Source organism: Anas platyrhynchos, chromosome 3 (genome assembly GCF_047663525.1).
Source record: "Anas platyrhynchos isolate ZD024472 breed Pekin duck chromosome 3, IASCAAS_PekinDuck_T2T, whole genome shotgun sequence".
Taxonomy (NCBI): domain Eukaryota; kingdom Metazoa; phylum Chordata; class Aves; order Anseriformes; family Anatidae; genus Anas; species Anas platyrhynchos.
The window spans coordinates 115,839,299-115,851,964 of NC_092589.1; the positions used below are offsets into that span (position 1 = coordinate 115,839,299).

Genomic DNA, 12,666 nt, shown 5'->3' on the forward strand with positions numbered 1-12,666 from the left:
CTAAATCCCCTGAATCCTTTTCTATGCACACTTCCTACCCTATATGCACTGCCTCTGGTCCTTATTCCCCAGTGTATCCTACTGCTCGGAGTGACATTCATCCTTTGCTGTTGGAAGAATTACAAGCCACAGCACAACTGCTCTGCCACTGCTGGTACTGATTATCCCACCAATTTCTGCAATTTCAGCTTTCACCAGCAACGATATTTATTTTTGTTCTCAATGCAGTGGTAAAATCAGTTGGTGCTGGAGTTAGCAGCTCTGCGCCCAGAGCCCTCCTAGGGACCCTAAGGAAGTGGTGACCTTCATCTGCTCTCTGCTGACCTGGATCCGTGTCTTCTGCTGCTGCAGGGTGAGCATCTCCCTGCTGCAGAGAGTAATTCCCTACAAAAAAACATAAGCTCACAGCCCCTAGGTAGTCACCTCTCTCAAGAAAACTGCCCTCTCCATGATGTTTCACAAAACCCACAAAAGCTTTTTGACTGGTGCCAGTTATACCCCTGTCACTTAAGGAAGGGGGATATTTGGTTGCCTGGAGCTATTTGCACCATTTCAGGCTAAGCAGGTGTTGCATGGGACATCCCTTTTGGCAGCCTGGGTTACCCTATACCCCAAGAGGGTCACATGTTTGTGCTACTGCCCTGTTGAGGTTCCTCCATGGGAAGACCTTAAGAGGATCCCATCCTTTCTTTTGTAGAAGAAGGGAAGGAAGCTGCTGGGAGCAATGCAACAGAAATAAATGTAAAGTCTTGAGCATTGGCTTACCATAAGGCCTCGATGTCCTCAACTACAACCTTGCTTCTTCTGCAAAATGGGCATAATGTTTCCTAAAGCTGGCACAGAGGTTCCTCCACGTCTCAGCAACCAGAGACATGACAGACAGGAGGTGAGAGAGCTGACAATGCCAGAGCAGCCCAATTTCCTTCACATTAGGCTGGTATCTGCAGAGTTATTTTCATGCAGATCTGGAAGGAAGTCTCATAAAAAAAAAAATAAAAAAAAATCACAACATGAACAGAACTAAAATCCTGCACAGTTTTGTTTTGGAAACACAGCAGCTTTTTGAAGATAAATCTGGTTTCCAAGATACCTGGCAGCATTTGGATTAAAAGTAACTGGATTCTCAATGATTTCAGGGCTCTGCAGGGGAGGGGGAGCTGCCAGGACAGAGCATGGCAGACGTTTCTGCTCAATACAATAGGTAAGTGCAGACTGCTGCTGGGTTTGTTATTTATTATAGTGACAGGCTCCAGTGTCTGAATTTGATGTCAAATTTTGAAGGAGGTCAATGATGGAGGTCAGAGGGAGGGGAATAGGGGAAGGAATAACTGATGTCATACCATCCAGGGGCATGACATAAAGCCCGCCTCAAATTGCCAGGAGCCTGGCAGAGCACATAGGTACAGATAAGGCTGGGAACGAGACTGCCAAGGGGTGAACAAACATTTCTTTCAGATGCAGCTTTTCCCTTTCATTCCTACACTTGCAGGTAGGCAGCCTGTACCACCAGACCGTTGTGAGGAGCTGGACCTCATGAGATGTCCCCTGCAAGCTGGGCTCCTATGGCACACAAACTGCGGTGGTACACATGAGCTGTGGGATCTCAGGCTTGCTGTTGTTTTATAGGGGCAGTGAGATGGGACCGCAGGCACCCCCTAATGACCCTCCTGCGTGCCAGCACTGTGCCATCTGGGAGGTGCTGGAGCTGTACGGGTGGTGGGCAACACAGGAATCACCAGCCTGAATTACGGCCAGGATGGAAATTTACTGACCTAAAGCCAACCACCTCACGGTCCTATAATTATCAGTCCTAAGCAAGTGTAGAAATCCCCAACACCTTGTTGTTTAGAAATCCCCAATACCTTGCAATAAGTCTTCCGTGAGCCTTGCCGTTTCCAAATTTTAATGAAGTCGATGTTTTGATTGTAGCAAGCACTATTGAATTATTGTGTTAAGTAGGCTAATGATTAACTGATGATTAAGTGCTGCTAAGGAAAAAATCACCCAATTTAATTTGTGATTTACCATAAAGGTATTAATGAATTTTAACTTGCTGCTAAATCAACCCCGTGTTAAAATTTCATCCACAACACACTCTCTGCCCAACTGAGCCATCGTGCCTCCCACAAGTGCAGAGCAGCAAGGGCAGATGGAAAGGCACGTGGTGCCTTTCTTGCTCCAGTTCACAGCCTTATATTTCAACCAAACTTGCTCACGAAGGCAGGTTGGCACTGAGGTGCCCATCCCATAGTCCAGCCAAGGTGCGGATGGACAGATCCCTCTGAGGATCTGTACCCTACACCGAGGGCATGGGATTGAGTTGTAAAGCAGGGCAGGGACCCTGTAGATTGATGCAGATATTTATTTATTTATTTATTTTCTGGGAAGATAGGCTGCAGCCATTTACATTTCCCTCCTGAACAGTGCTATGCAGTGACCGCTGAACCTGGCACTGCCCCGGTGCATACAGGTTACCCCCAGCACCAGGCACATTACCACCAATGTCTGCAAGGGCAGCTCAAGGGAAAGGGGTTTTCTGTGTGGAAATTCAAGTAGGAAAATCTCTTGTTTCAATTCTCGATGGCTTTATTTTCATAAACGCCAGCACTCAGACATACGGAAAATAAATAGGAGAGTGGAACTAGGGGGAGCAAAGACAGCAGGATTTCAAGAAATTCAGCAAAATATGACAGTGACGGTGCTGTAGCACCCATTTAAGGTGTGGAAATGCCCACACAGGCAGAACAATGTGTGTCCTGTGGGGATGGAAAGGCTCAGAAGGGGCTGGATATGGGAAGGGGACATCTTTCAGCCCAGGTCTGCTGCTGTGGCCGAGCTCCCCACCCAGGGGCTGTGCAAAGGGCAGCTCGCTGCAGGTCAGGCTGATGAGATTTTTCTGGGTTTCTTCAGGACAAGACAGTGAAGGAATGGTTCCATCCCACACAACTACACAGATTATTTTAATGCTACCCTGAGCTGTAAAGGGAGAGGACACAAAGCACTGTTACAGGCAAAGTACCAGGATATTAGAGAACGAGGCCATTTTTCTAGATATCAGGTAAAGCTGCAACCCCTCATGCCCAGCCTGGATGTTTCTGTGTAGGTAATGAACCGTTTACATGATTTAAACTCCCCAGGTCCCCAGGCTTGCCACCCATGACAGATTTCCCTGATATCTCCATAGCAATCTGCTGCAGAAGGCTGGAGCTGGAAAGGACGTTCCTTTTTCCATGCAGCCCTGCTTGTTCCAAGTTCAGATTTCCATAAGCATGCCTTTTAAATTGACGTGCATGCTGAAGCTAAATGTATCATCTATAAAATTTGATGCTCTTTTTGACCGTGTGCGGCCACGAGAGAGAGAAATTCTAGGTGCGAGATTAGGGGAAAAAAAATAAATCAAACAGAATGAACCTCTAGAGGCTTACGGCATCAGCCACGGAGAAGAGATGATGAAACACTCTTTTCTGTGCTGTGTTTTCTGCAGCATGTTAGAGGGCAGCTGCTGCCTTAACCTGTGCAGTGCCTGGTAGTGCAGGGTCTCCAATGTGGTGTGTCTGGAGCCAGAGGGCATGGGGTGGGCAGGAGGGGAGAGCTTCAGGGCTGCTGAGTTAGTGGTGCCCTGCTGGTGCCCTCGGCAGTCCCATGAAGGCATCTGAGCGCTGAGGAGGTGGGATATGATGGGGTGATGTGCTGGTTGCAAGCTGGATGGCCAGGGAGGAGTGGATGGGTAGGATGTCTGTGAAGAACCAAGACCAGAGTGGGAAAGATGTCACGAAGAACAAGGCTTGGGCAAAACCTGGGCTATTTTGTGCTTTTGGGGTACCCCAAATTTCCCCAAGCAGAAAGCAAGAACTGCACAAGGACACAAACCTCCACCCTAGCTCTGCACACGATGCAATGGTTAACCAGGCAACACCATGGCTTGCAGAGCCATCTACTGACAGAGAGATGCAGGACAAGGGATTTTTATTTTATTATTTTTTTATTTTATTTTATTTTATTTTATTTTATTTTATTTTATTTTATTTTATTTTATTTTATTTTATTTTATTTTATTTTATTTTATTTTATTTTATTTTATTTTATTTTATTTTATTTTATTTTATTTTTTTTCCTTAAAAGCAGAATTTTTCCCAACCTTGTCCATGCAATGGCGACATTTCTTGGAGCAAAATTTCCTTCTGTGCAGGTCCTGCTCTGCCGGGTCAGACCTTTCACAGGCAGCTGGGAACGTGTCCAAGCCCCAACACTTCTGTTTTATGCTAGAGTTTGTGTGGATGTGAACACACACAGCTTCTGCCTGACCTGAGCCTGCAAAACAGGCTGTGTTTATTCTACAGCAGCACCAACTTATTTGGTCGGGCACAAGTGTGTGAGTGGTGGGTTTAGGTTAGGTACAATTCATGTTTTCAAAGTGCTCCATGCCTTTGGGGTGGAAACATGCCTTTTCTTTGAAAATATAAACAGATGCTGAGGTTCTTAGGTTTGCAGAGCTGAAGTTTTGTGGAAAGAAGCATTTTCAGTGATCTAGAAATAAATCTCTTGATCTCTACCACGCTTCACTAGTGGTAGAGAACACTATATTTTGCAAAAAAACATTTTATTTGGTTTTCTGTCTCAAAGAAAGGTAAGAGTAGAATGACATGCATGGCTTGGCAGTACCTGAAAGCAGTGAATTTTTTATCCCCGCAGGAATACTGGAGATAGCAAATGAGGCCAAACTTCAGGATGCAAAGACCTTCATGAAATGGAGCTTCTGACCACAGCTGAGTTTCATCATCTATTCCCTTGGTCTGCTTTGGTGGCAAAAAGTGGCTGCCTTCCTTAGCAGATGGTTTGAGAGGTGATGGCTGCCACCCTGGTGACTGCCCCAGTTCTGCCCCAGCGACACGTCTGCGGGTCGCCCGTCTCATCCCTGCTCCTGCTGCTTCCAGCCTCCTTCTGCTACCAGTGCCCCGTGTCCACCTGCACCTAAAAGCCTCCTTCGTGGCAAGGCCCAGGCTTCTCAGCGTGGAGAACCGCTGGGGATTTGCACTGTGATGCTCTGGCAGAGGTGAAATGATGTCAGAAATGAAGATGGAACAAAGAGCAACCAGGCCCAAGAAGTTAATGGCTGTGATGGGCATTCCCTGAGGATCAGGAGAGAAGGGGAAAGCTTTTAGAAGGAAGGCAGCTGAGAGAGCTGGATCTTTGTGCTGCTTTCAGTTTTCAGAGTGGGGCAGGGTGGCAAAGTGCTACGTGCTTGCTAGCTCACACAGAAAGGAGGACATGGGATCATGGTGTCCCTGCCTCAAAGGCTGCCCAAGGTGCAGAGCACACGTCTGACCTCTTTTCCTGGGCTTGCTTGGAAGAAATCTGAGGTTAAGGGCAGGGAGGGAAAAAGCAGGAACTCTAACATGGGCAGCACTGCTTCTTAGGGTTTCCTTCACTATCAGTATTGATATTCGTCTGCCTTTAACACTGTAGGGAGAATCTCCCTGTCCAGAGGACACCCAGTTACCTTCAGAGCAGCACGGATGCTGGACATAATCGAATCTGGCCCTGTTTGTGTAGTTCATGGAAACTGGCTTTCGTATTAGCATGTCTACACTTAGATGGCAGTGGCCGACAAGTATAAAGCAAATAAATATTTCAGTTCTGTGTTAGTACAGTGCAAACATAATTTTTTTGTACTGGGGAGCCCAGAACTGGACACAGTACTCCAGGTGAGGCCTGACCAGGGCAGGGTAGAGGGGGAGGATCACCTCCCTTGACCTGCTGGCCACACTCCATTTAATGAACACCAGGATCCCATTAGCCCTCTTGGCCACCAGGGCATGCTGCTGGCTCATGGCCAAACTTTCATCCACCATGACCCCCAGGACCTTCTCCTCAGAGCTTCTCTCCAGCAGGTCGTTCCCCAGACAGTATTGATACATGTGGTTGTTTCTTCTCAGGTGCAGGACTCTACACTTGCTCTTATTAAATCTCATTTGGTTTCTTCCTGCCCATCTCTCCAGCCGGTCCAGGTCTCGCTGAATGGCATCACAGCCTTCTGGCATGTCAGCCACTCCTCCCAGCTTTGTGTCATCGGCGTACTTGCTGAGGGCAGACACTATCCCCTCATCAAGGTCGCCAATGAAGATGTTGAACAAGACCGGACCCAGCACCAACCCCTGGGGAACACCACCAGTCACAGGTCTCCAGCTGGACTCTGTGCCACCACCAATCACCACCCTCTGAGCTTGGCCAGTCAGCCAGTTCCCAACCCACCTCACTGTCCACTCCTCTATCCCACACTTCCTCAGCTTTTTAGCAGAATGTCATGGAAGACAGTATCAAAAGCCTTGCTGAAGTCAAGGTAGATGACATTCACTGCTCTCCCCCTGTCTACCCGGCTGGTGAAGCTATCATAGAAGGCAATAAGGTTGGTCGAGCATGACTTCCCCTTGGTGAATTCATGCTGACTACTCCTCATAACCTTCTTATCTTAACAATTGCTTGGAGATGGCATCCAGAACAAGCTGTTTCAACAGCTCTCCATGAGAGGAGAGGAGAGGAGAGGAGAGGAGAGGAGAGGAGAGGAGAGGAGAGGAGAGGAGAGGAGAGGAGAGGAGAGGAGAGGAGAGGAGAGGAGAGGAGAGGAGAGGAGGATAGGGTACTGAACTGTTAAAGCTCTTTACTGATTGGTTATTAATTCTAAATTATTCGTTTGATAGTTTTTAGTGATGTATATGAGTGTTTTGAACTGTTGGATTTTTTAACAAATATTTGTAGACAGGCCAGTTTGAATGGAGTTCCCTTGGGAATCTGTTCCACTGAGACTATTAAGAGTGTTTCTAATTTTCTTATTTTTCCGTTTGAAACTTTTGTACTATGCCTCAGTACATACCCATGCTTCTTGCTGAGTATGTAGATATTGCCAGAGTATCTAATGAAAGATTATTTCATTCTTATGGAGTAAAAAATCCCACCAGGAAAACTAATGTTAACTCTGCTGTCTAGGCCAAATTTAGATTAGCATAATTATATTCTGCCTACATAAATTTTTCCTGCAGGGGATAAAGTACACACTAGTCTTCATAGTCATTCAGTCTGCAGCATCACTGAGAATGTCAGCAAAGGTGCCAAAACAGGTAGTTATCAGGGAGTCTGAAACAATCCCATATAATTTTTTTACTGAAAGTGGCTAAAAATGCCAGTGTAATTCCTTTGCAAAAATAATGATTATAATGATTTTAACAAATTAATTGTCTTTAAAAGTCTAACGGAAGGATGTCTGGAAATTGAGAATGGTAATTCAGTAATCATACTGAACTTGAATTATAAATCTCTCCTGCAGTTTGTGCTGTTATTTACATGAGCTTTCTGGTTTATTTTTAGGACACAGAAATTTTGATCACCTTTCCCAACAGGAAGAATCAGCACAGGAGAGGACGTTTTCCATAGAGAAGCCTATGCCACTGCTGTGGTGGGGATCTGAGTTATGATACTCTACAAAGTGGGGTGGACGTTGTGGCTAAATCTCTGCTGGTAAACTAGCAACAGGTTCTGTTCTGTACTCCTGAGGTCAACTATGTGGTCTGTTTGAATTGCTAACACAGAATAGCCCTTAATCCTCTAAATCAGGGAAACTGCATCCACACTGCCTGTGGGACATGGCACATGTCCAGTGCTAACTCCAAAGCTGTGCATGGGAATCGTATGACCAAATTTTGGATGTATCAAGCCAAAACTGAACCAGGCATCATTTTAGCAATTTTACAGAACAGAGATTAAAATTAATACCGTGAGCCATTGACCTAACTGTTCAGTTGACTACAGCTAGCATAACCTGTGGGATTAGGGGAAAGGAAAACCCTGTAATAATTGCTCAGATATTCAGGCAACAAGAAATGAGTGAAATCTGAAATATTCCTATTCAGATATTATATATTTCCAAATGTAGTTTGCGTAATCTATAGTAGCCCTACTCCAAAACACACGGGCACAAGCATAAAGCCACATCTGGTTTGTGCTTGGGAATCCTCTAAGATCAAGAATCAGTGGAGACAGGATATCCAAATATAATAAATAATATAATAAAGTCACCAGAATAATTTAGAAAGCATTGATACGCTTCAAGCTAAACATCAAAAATGTATCCTTTAAAAGACGTCTATTCAGGACTTTGATGTAATCAGTATATGAACATTACTATGCTTTTTTGAATTAAAGTTATGTCCTTGATGCTGATCTATCTACTACTTATAGAAAAGAAATCACACTCACTCACACAATATATTCAGTGTGCTTACACTGCAAAAAGAATAGCCAGTAGCTGTAAATTGCAGCTGCTGGGACTGGTTTATTTAAAGTGTTGCACTTTCTTTTTCTCTCTTTCTAGCAACCTCTTAGGAATTACTTTAGAACTACTTTATACAGAGATATGATGCATGGCAGTTAACTGCCAATCTGGAATAGAAATGTCTAGCATCTCAATTATTCCTAAAACGTATTTTAAATTGTAAGTATGATCTAGTACCTAGAATTTAAGTTTTGTATGTTTATTATTATTATTATTATTATTATTATTATTATTATTATTATTATTATTATTATTATTATTATTATTATTATTATTATAGAACTACATGGAATGCTTCCAAATAATGCACACTCTAAATAAGTCATTTCTGAATAAATGTTAAACTGTTTGAGAATAATCCAGGCCTAGGTGCAGTACACTTCCAAAACATTCTTGTTTAAAATACAAATATTTTGCCTAACTGTAAAAGGAATAGATATCCTTGGCTATTGGTCTTACTTGTCCTCATTTGTGTTGGTGTAAACTTGGAGAACCTTCAGTAAAGTCAATAGACTGGAACTTGTACAAAACCTTAATATAAAACTGGGATAAGCAACAGCACTGACTTTATATTCCATACTTTACAGTACTGTGAGTTTCATCAGAGCTCTAATTTCCTGATTACAGTATTATAAAAATAGCATGAGGATACATTGTACTGAGGTCAAAATGTAAGTTTTATAAGTTTATGGACCTTCAGATTCAAAAAAATAATTTCATTTCAATTTTTTATATATTTTCAAACATTATTCATTTGGTGAAAGTCCATTTAAGCTGCATTAAAAAATATATTTTAGCATTTAAACTACATATTTACAGGGCTGATATTTAAATCCTGATGCTTAATTTTTAGTATGCCCTAGAGAAATCAAACCAACCAAAACTTGTTTAGTATGGCACACAATCTAGTTTCTGATTTATTCTTTATAAGCCATTACAATTTAAATTGTTACTATTATCAGAGAAAAGCAGGGATTGAGCTACATGGTTTCTACATGATGCTGAAAATCTGTCTCTACTGTACACCACATATTTTCCAATTGAATAGGCAAAGGGAAAAAAATATTGCCTATATTTGGTAAAAAGCAGACGTAATCCACATGTATTTATAATGTTTGACAGAATATTGTCTGGGAACAGAATCAGGTCTAGCAGATGCTGTATCAAGTCCTAGATTTCCTCTTTTTGAACTTTACATACTCATTCCAGTCTGATAACCATTCTATCCAGCTTTGAGCTCAATATTCCAGACAGTATCCAACAGTATGCAAGCTTTGCCTATACTGGAAGTATAAATACCAAAATCAATTTAAAGACAAATTATGTGTATTGCAAACTTGTTTTAAGTACATATACATATATATACAATGTATATATACGTTCATCTGGCTACTTTTATTTTTATTTTTTCCCAATGAAATTGCTCACACAAGAGAATATAAGCTTGGAAAAGGAAAGATATTAGGAGATTATTTTTATGTATCCATTAGAAATTACACTTTGAAACTACATCCAGAAGCACACAAGTATGCATAAATGTTATTAAAATTAATGAGGTTTAAATACATGATTCAAATGAGACATGCAGTTGCACATTTTCATGAGCTGAGATGGAGTTAATCTTCCTTCAGCTGGATTCCTTCAGCTAAATTTGCATTTAAAAATTTGCATTAAAATCAAAGAGGGTCTAAAATTGGATCATTAAATATTTAAAATATATATTTAAAAAGTGTTGCAGGAAATACCTAATTCCTAAATAAAATTAAACAACAACACCACCACAACAACAAAAGAACTTAGGTCATTTTAAAAATAGCTAAGCAGATTTGTCATGTCAAAACAATCCAAAGGAGGAGCATTAACTACAGTATGCAATTTTAAATACACCAATATTTCTGACAATTTTATTCCTTTTTTTTTTTTATTTGCAGGTTTGTGGATGGGAAGAGAGGAAGGTAGGAGAGAGGTAGGGAGGGAGGAAAGAAGAGAGGGAAGGAGAGATGGAAGTCTTTTATTTTTATTAATTTTATTTTTCACTTTTTTTTTTTTTTTTTTAATAATAAGTTTGGAATTAATTGATCTCTAATTTTGTCCTGTGCATGGATAGTTTTGTAATTAATACTCTGCTGATCTGTGAACGTTAATACATTATGATAACACACAGAAGAAAAGTATTCTTAATTCTAACCAAAAAGAGTAGTACCTAACCTTTCAGGGCACACAATTTGCCTATTTCTCAGGAACAGAAGATCTGTGTGTAGCCTATTTCAGACATAAAGTTGTTGTCTAACTATGCTCTAGAGCTTCTATGCAATAGAAGAAGAGAAAAAAATATCAGGATGATCAGCAGAAAAGAAGGCCTGTATTGTGAGAAGGCACAGAAAAAGCATAATCTGTTTAGCCTCACAGAGTTAAGAGTGGATGCAAATATAAGGTCCCTACCAAGAACATTCATTTCAGCAAGCTGTGTCCAGTGCCTGCACACAACAACGCCTGCTGAAAGGCACAAAGTGCTACTTAATCCCGCAGCCTCAACCAGGAGCTAGGGGTCTAGGGGAAAGCTGCAGTCACATTGCACATGAAGGAATATTTCATTTTTCTGTTGGCTATCCTGTTCTGTTGGAGTGCACATAATTGAACAAGGTCGCACTGCAGGGAGTGTTGCAACCTTTGCTGCCTCATCCTTTGGGCCATCTCTCAGTCTTGCTCTGTAGATAGTTCTCGTTAGTGACATTCAGACCAGTTGTATAATCCATCCTTTTACCTTACTTGGATGGCTGGAGAGGGACAAATAAATGAATCACTGGAAAGAAAAAGTAAGCACTGTATATATTTAAAGGTCCTAACGACTTGGCCTGAAGGTAGGTACCTTTCTTTGATAGCCGTAGCTGCAGTGTGAGAGGAAATATATTTTGGTCCATTTATCCAATTTTGATTATATATATAAACAAATAAGAAATTCAAGCAAGCTTTTCTATCAACTATCACAAAACCAACAGATTTTAAGAGAAATATTTCAACCTTAAATGTTGAAAATAATTAATCCAGAAATGTCTTAGGTTATGAATATGTGGTGTAAAGGCACATATCTTCAGACATGTTTGTGTACTTTTAAACACTGCAAAAAATGTGTAAATCAATGTTTGTATTTTTATATATATTTAATTTTCATGTTCTATTCCCAACCTTTTGCTCAGCTAGGATTTCATAGCTTCTGACTCCACATCTGCATAGCATTACAGTAGCCAGTAACACATGTCCTTACAACTCATTTGGAGATTTTTCCAAATAGAAATTTTGGGCAAACTATCTCCAAATAGCTATGGTTTAAATACAAACAATCTTAAAATACAAAAATGAAATCTGCAATAAACAACAGTATCTAGAAGCACTAGAAATTAATGTTATTCTAGTCAATGCTATTTCCATTTACTTCACTCTTTATAATAGTTTATTAAACACACTTTTTTTTTTTTTTTTAAAGATGGTTCCTGATCTCACGCTGGTCATTTTTGAGAGGAACTTTATTTTCAAAGGCTTGATAAATTGCACTTTATGAAAATTAGACCCATTCTAAGATCAGTAATTTTCTTAGATGGAGATCTAAGATTCCCATGCAATGTTATCCAGAAACATAGTTATAACACCGATCTGGGGACGAAGTCTTTTTTGCATTGCAAGATAAACCTCTCATAAAAAAGAATGCTAGAGAGAAGCAGCACAGCCACCGCTGCCTCCATGGTTATGTCAGACAGGCTGCAGGGTCCTGATCTTCGCCCCTCTGCTATGTGCCAACTCGTGACACTGTGAGGGTCGGTTGCTGTTGTCCACTGATGCCTCTGGTCTCCTGTAGCAACTTGATCTCAGATGTACCACGTTGCACCGCGATTACTTCAATTTCCCGCGTTTTCCGCGGCTCCCACGGGCACCGCTCCGGGCTCCCGGCCTGTTTGGGTCTCAGCGAGTCCGGGTCTCGGCCTGTTCAGGTCTCAGCCTGTTCGGGTGCCATATGTTGCAGGAAGCACAGCCGAAAGCACGAGACACCAGTAGAGTCAGATCATGCTCCATTTTATTGCCCGAATAGCCTAACTTTTATAGTGAACTTAACAGGGGCGGACAGTGTCTCACACAAGATTATTGGTCAAAAGCACTCAGACAAACAACTACAAGAAAACAACCCCCTTGTGATTAGCAGTCACGTAGACCTTGTCCTTGAAGCCAGCAACTGGTAACAATATTTTTCTGAATTCCTCAATTGGGCGATGTGGGAACACTGGCATGGGAACTTCTCATAGTTGCCCTGGTAGCTTGGTTTGCTCAGCTACAGCAAGGCATGGGGT

General features: G+C 41.8%; 1 long non-coding RNA gene across 1 annotated transcript; it reads left to right on the forward strand.

The window, feature by feature from the left end:
- The first annotated feature begins 222 nt into the window (after positions 1 to 222).
- LOC113843054 (uncharacterized) lies at positions 223 to 6,508 on the forward strand. Its single transcript, XR_011807903.1, has 3 exons — positions 223 to 352; positions 1,137 to 1,201; positions 4,693 to 6,508. It is a non-coding gene; the product is annotated as an uncharacterized lncRNA (long non-coding RNA).
- Positions 6,509 to 12,666: the final 6,158 nt, after the last annotated feature.